The following is a 5684-nucleotide window of genomic DNA, read 5'->3' as shown; positions in this document are numbered from 1 at the left end:
GTGGGTGACAGGGACTTACAGCCGTAAGCTAGCGGACTAAAATGGCAAATCCTCTCTACCTGTCACTAGGGAATATTCCCGGCACTCAACATCATATCGGGCAGAAACTCCCTCTCTCTCCTCATTGGGGGAACATTCCCGGTGTTCAGATCATTCCGGATATCTTACTCTGGAAAGGGAGGTAAATATACAATTTATACACAATTTATACACAACGGATGTGTGTATAAATGTCTCGTGGGACAGACACGGCTGTCTGTTCCACGAGGCGGCCTTGGGGTGGGCTTCCAACCATTCCACTCACATAATTAAGGGAGTATTGGCATTTAAATGATATCTGGAAGCCCGGCTTGGGCAAGAGCGAGGCGGTACAAGGAGAGGCTTCCACACCAGGCTTCCAGACCAGGCTTCCAGACCAGGCTTCCAGACCAGGCTTCCAGACCAGGTTTCCAGACTAGGCTTCCAGACCAGGCTTCCAGACCATACTAGGCTCCAAACCAGGCTTCCACACCAGGTTTCCAGACCAGACTAGGCTCCTGACCAGGCTTCCAGACTAGGCTTCCAGACATGGGCGTGAAACCTATAGTGACAGGATTTTAACCTCGTTATGTAGCATCGATCCTGCCCCCTCTCTCCCAAACCCCACTCCCTCCCCCCCCCCCAACCCCACCTCCACACCCCCAACCTGCCCATCTTCATCCAGCGACAACCACATCACCATAACCACCACAACTACAACCACCTGTGTAACCCCCCCCCCTCTCTCCCCCCCTACTACTCTCCCACGATGTCCTGGGTAGGGAGGATTGACTGGGCACTGCTCCTTCACTGTTCAACCCTCTTGCAAAGCCAGCAAGCATCCTGGGTTTTGCAATATACCTTCATTGGCAGATGGAATTGGAGGTTAAAGATGGTGCTGAATAGATTTGCAAGCAGGCAGGGTGGCAGGCTGTCGGGGAGTCAGGCAGGGTGTAGGCTGGGTGACAGGCAGGGTGACAGGCAGGGTGGCAGGCTGTCGGGGAGTCAGGCAGGGTGTAGGCTGGGTGACAGGCAGGGTGGCAGGCTGTCGGGGAGTCAGGCAGGGTGTAGGCTGGGTGACAGGCAGGGCGGCAGGCTGTCGGGGAGTCAGGCAGGGTGTAGGCTGGGTGACAGGCAGGGCGGCAGGCTGTCGGGGAGTCAGGCAGGGTGTAGGCTGGGTGACAGGCAGGGCGGCAGGCTGTCGGGGAGTCAGACAGGGTGTAGGCTGGGTGACAGGCAGGGTGGCAGGCTGTCGGGGAGTCAGACAGGTTGTAGGCTGGGTGACAGGCAGGGCGGCAGGCTGTCGGGGAGTCAGGCAGGGTGTAGGCTGGGTGACAGGCAAGGTGGCAGGCTGTCGGGGAGTCAGGCAGGGTGTAGGCTGGGTGACAGGCAGGGCGGCAGGCTGTCGGGGAGTCAGGCAGGGTGTAGGCTGGGTGACAGGCAGGGCGGCAGGCTGTCGGGGAGTCAGGCAGGGTGTAGGCTGGGTGACAGGCAGGGCGGCAGGCTGTCGGGGAGTCAGGCAGGGTGTAGGCTGGGTGACAGGCAGGGCGGCAGGCTGTCGGGGAGTCAGACAGGGTGTAGGCTGGGTGACAGGCAGGGCGGCAGGCTGTCGGGGAGTCAGACAGGGTGTAGGCTGGGTGACAGGCAGGGCGGCAGGCTGTCGGGGAGTCAGACAGGGTGTAGGCTGGGTGACAGGCAGGGCGGCAGGTTGTCGGGGAGTCAGACAGGGTGTAGGCTGGGTGACAGGCAGGGCGGCAGGCTGTCGGGGAGTCAGACAGGGTGTAGGCTGGGTGACAGGCAGGGTGACAGGCTGTCGGGGAGTCAGGCAGGGTGTTGGCTGGGTGACAGGCAGGGTGGCAGGCTGTCGGGGAGTCAGGCAGGGTGTAGGCTGGGTGACAGGCAGGGCGGCAGGCTGTCAGGGAGTCAGGCAGGGTGTAGGCTGGGTGACAGGCAGGGCGGCAGGCTGTCGGGGAGTCAGACAGGGTGTAGGCTGGGTGACAGGCAAGATGGTAGACAGGAAGGCAGTGAGGGAAGCGCACTAGACAGACAGACAGACAGACAGTGAGGACCCAGGTGACGGGGGAGTGTCGGCTGGGTCAACAGCGGGCGCCCGCCATTTCGTCGATGACAACAGGTTCGATAATTAGAGGAAATACACCTATCCTTCATCCGACGTCGATAATCACTATCACACACACACACAGGGGCTGGTAGCTGAGTGGACAGCGCCCTAGACTCGTGGACCTAGGGACCTAGGGTTCGATCCCCGCAGCCGGTGGAAACAGATGGGCAGAGTTTCCTGTACCCTGATGCCCCATGTTACCTAGCAGTAAAATAGGTACCTGGGAGTGAAGACAGCTGCTACGGGCTGCTTCCTGGGGGTGTGTAACAAAAAGGAGGCCTAGTTGAGGGCCGCGGGGACGCTTTAAACCCCGAAATCATCTCAAGATAACCTCAAGATAATCTCAAGATAACCAGTATGTTGTTATCCTACTGAGCAAATTTGGGACCTGGCCTTCCAGTATCTTTTCCATGTATATTTTATTTGATACCTTTCTCGTCTCCTCTCCAAAGAGTACATTTTGAGAGCTCTGAGACTGTCCCGTTAAAAACACGATAAAATATCTAAAATTTAGATATTTTATCGTGTCTATGTACGCCGTGTATGTTCTCTGTATTCACTCTATTTCAGCAATCTCTCCTGCTCTGAAGGGGGGAAGTGAGTACCGAGCAATACTCTAGACGGAACAGCACCAGTGATTTCAATAGTATTAGCATTGCTGTGAGGGTCTAACTACCTGTTAACGATTTCGGGGATCAGTGTCCCCGCGGCCCGGTCTCTGACTAGGGCCTCCTTGTTGCTGGTTTGATCAATCAGGCTGTTCGATGTGGCTGCTCACAGCCTGATAAACGAGTCGCAGCCTGGTTGATCCAGGCCGCTAGTGTGGTAGACTGTCAGCAGTAGAGGCAACCTGAGTGTGGTAGACAGTCAGCAGTAGAGGCAGCCTGAGTGTGGTAGACAGTCAGCAGTAGAGGCAGCCTGAGTGTGGTAGACAGTCAGCAGTAGAGGCAGCCTGAGTGTGGTAGACAGTCAGCAGTAGAGGCAGCCTGAGTGTGGTAGACAGTCAGCAGTAGAGGCAGCCTGAGTGTGGTAGACTGTCAGCAGTAGAGGCAGCCTGAGTGTGGTAGACTGTCGGCAGTAGAGGCAGCCTGAGTGTGGTAGACTGTCAGCAGTAGAGGCAGCCTGAGTGTGGTAGACTGTCAGCAGTAGAGGCAGCCTGAGTGTGGTAGACTGTCGGCAGTAGAGGCAGCCTGAGTGTGGTAGACTGTCAGCAGTAGAGGCAGCCTGAGTGTGGTAGACTGTCAGCAGTAGAGGCAGCCTGAGTGTCGTAAACTGTCAACAGTAGAGGCAGCCTGAGTGTCGTAAACTGTCAGCAGTAGAGGCAGCCTGAGTGTGGTAAACTGTCAGCAGTAGAGGCAGCCTGAGTGTGGTAAACTGTCAACAGTAGAGGCAGCCTGAGTGTGGTAAACTGTCAACAGTAGAGGCAGCCTGAGTGTGGTAAACTGTCAACAGTAGAGGCAGCCTGAGTGACGTAAACTGTCAACAGTAGAGGCAGCCTGAGTGTCATAAACTGTCAACAGTAGAGGCAGCCTGAGTGTGGTAAACTGTCAACAGTAGAGGCAGCCTGAGTGTCATAAACTGTCAACAGTAGAGGCAGCCTGAGTGACGTAAACTGTCAACAGTAGAGGCAGCCTGAGTGTCATAAACTGTCAACAGTAGAGGCAGCCTGAGTGTGGTAAACTGTCAACAGTAGAGGCAGCCTGAGTGTCATAAACTGTCAACAGTAGAGGCAGCCTGAGTGTGGTAAACTGTCAACAGTAGAGGCAGCCTGAGTGTGGTAAACTGTCAACAGTAGAGGCAGCTGATACTGTAAACTCACCATGCAGCAGGAGTCCAGAGAGGGAAGGTAGACCACGACACACAGACAGACACACACCTGACAGACAGAGTGTAAACTTCCCCAACACATACCTGAAAACAGGAAAAAAAAATATATATTAATATTCAACATTCGAAAATTCTTCTCAGATTTGCTGAAATTTTTGCTTTGTTGACGTTTAGGCGAAATTATTTTGCGTTCCTGGGAAGTTTGGTGGTAGACACACCTAGAGGTACTTGTGCGGGGGGTTGAGCTTCAGTTCTTGGGTCCCGATATATAGGTATATATATATATATATATATATATATATATATATATATATATATATATATATATATATATATATATATATAAAGATGTACACGTTAATTGCGTCGTTTGATTAACGCGGGAGTTGTTCGGGAGGATGTTATGAGAAAACTTTTACTTGGTATTTTGACCTCGTTATTACACCACACTGACTGGTGTCCAGCGACGCTCCTCCGTACCTAGTCTCTCTCTCTCTCACACACACACACACACACACACACACACACACACACACACACACACACACACACACACACACACACACACACACACACACACACACAGCCTGGAAACAATGGACTCCACCCGTCACCACCAAGATGGCCGCCATCTTCCCAGACCCACGTGGTACTCACCGGGTTCTAGAACACTCCTGGACCACTAGTCTTCCCGTCTCGCCTCCACAACACCTACCTTGAGGTTACCTTGCCATGATTTCGGGGCTCAACGTCCCCGCGGCTCGGTCCCCGGGCCGCGGGGACGTTGTGTAGTACAACCATTGTAATGGGATATCTGGTTTTGAAGATTCTCGTAATCCATCCGATCATTTTTCTGGCTGACGCAATATTTGCTGGGTTATGTTCCCTACACGTTAGGTCGTCAGACATTATTATTCTCAAATCCTCGACATGATGTTTTCCTACTATGGGCAGATTTGATTGTGTTTTGTACCCTGTATTATGTTTAAGGTCCTCGGGCCAGATTCACCAAAGCACTTACGCAAGCACTTACGAACCTGTACATCTTTTCTCAATCTTTGGCGGCTTTGTTTACAATTATTAAACAGTTAATGAGCTCCGAAGCACCAGGAGGCTGTTTATAACAATAACAACAGCTGAATGGGAAGTTTTCATGTTTGTAAACTGTTTAATAAATGTAACCAAAGCCGTTAAAGATTGAATAAAGATGCACACGTTCGTAAGTGTTTGCGTAAGTGCTTTCATGAATCTGGCCCCTCCTTTTTACCGTACCTGAGTACCTGGAATTTATCACTGTTAAACATCATGTTATTTTCTGATGCCCAGTCGAAGACTTTATTAATATCAGCTTGAAGTTTTTCAATGTCTTCAGCAGACTCTGTCTATAGTCTCCTATGCAAAATCTTGATTTTGCATAGGAGAAAAAATATTTCGGATTTCTCTCTATTTCACTGATGGCCTTTTGCTCTCTTTGTCTCAACTGGATTTGAATGATTCATGTAGCTTTAGTTCAATCGTTTCTATTTCTCTACCTAACCTTCTTCGCCGTTCTTGAGACAGGCTGCGACTCTCAAGTTGTTCCGCGATTCGTTTTCTTCGCCTATAGAGGGAACGACGTTCCCGTTCCAATCTGCATTTCTTCTTTATTTTCCTAGGAGTATGCGGTTTGAGCATATTTCTAGTGCTACTGAGCTTATTTTCCAGGCACTGGTTCAGG

The 5684-nt window shown here is 51.9% G+C and overlaps 1 long non-coding RNA gene across 1 annotated transcript in view; it reads right to left on the bottom strand.

Annotated features, from left to right (window-relative positions):
* Window positions 1–4055, bottom strand: part of LOC138357794 (uncharacterized) — a 60947-nt gene extending 56892 nt beyond the window's left edge. Inside the window, exon 1 of the long non-coding RNA XR_011225145.1 lies at window positions 3960–4055. This is a non-coding gene — a long non-coding RNA (uncharacterized lncRNA). The remainder of the gene's footprint in view (window positions 1–3959) is intronic.
* Between the last annotated feature and the right edge of the window lie 1629 nt (window positions 4056–5684).

This window comes from Procambarus clarkii, chromosome 80, assembly GCF_040958095.1.
Source record: "Procambarus clarkii isolate CNS0578487 chromosome 80, FALCON_Pclarkii_2.0, whole genome shotgun sequence".
NCBI lineage: Eukaryota > Metazoa > Arthropoda > Malacostraca > Decapoda > Cambaridae > Procambarus > Procambarus clarkii.
This window is presented reverse-complemented; position numbering and strand designations above follow the sequence as displayed.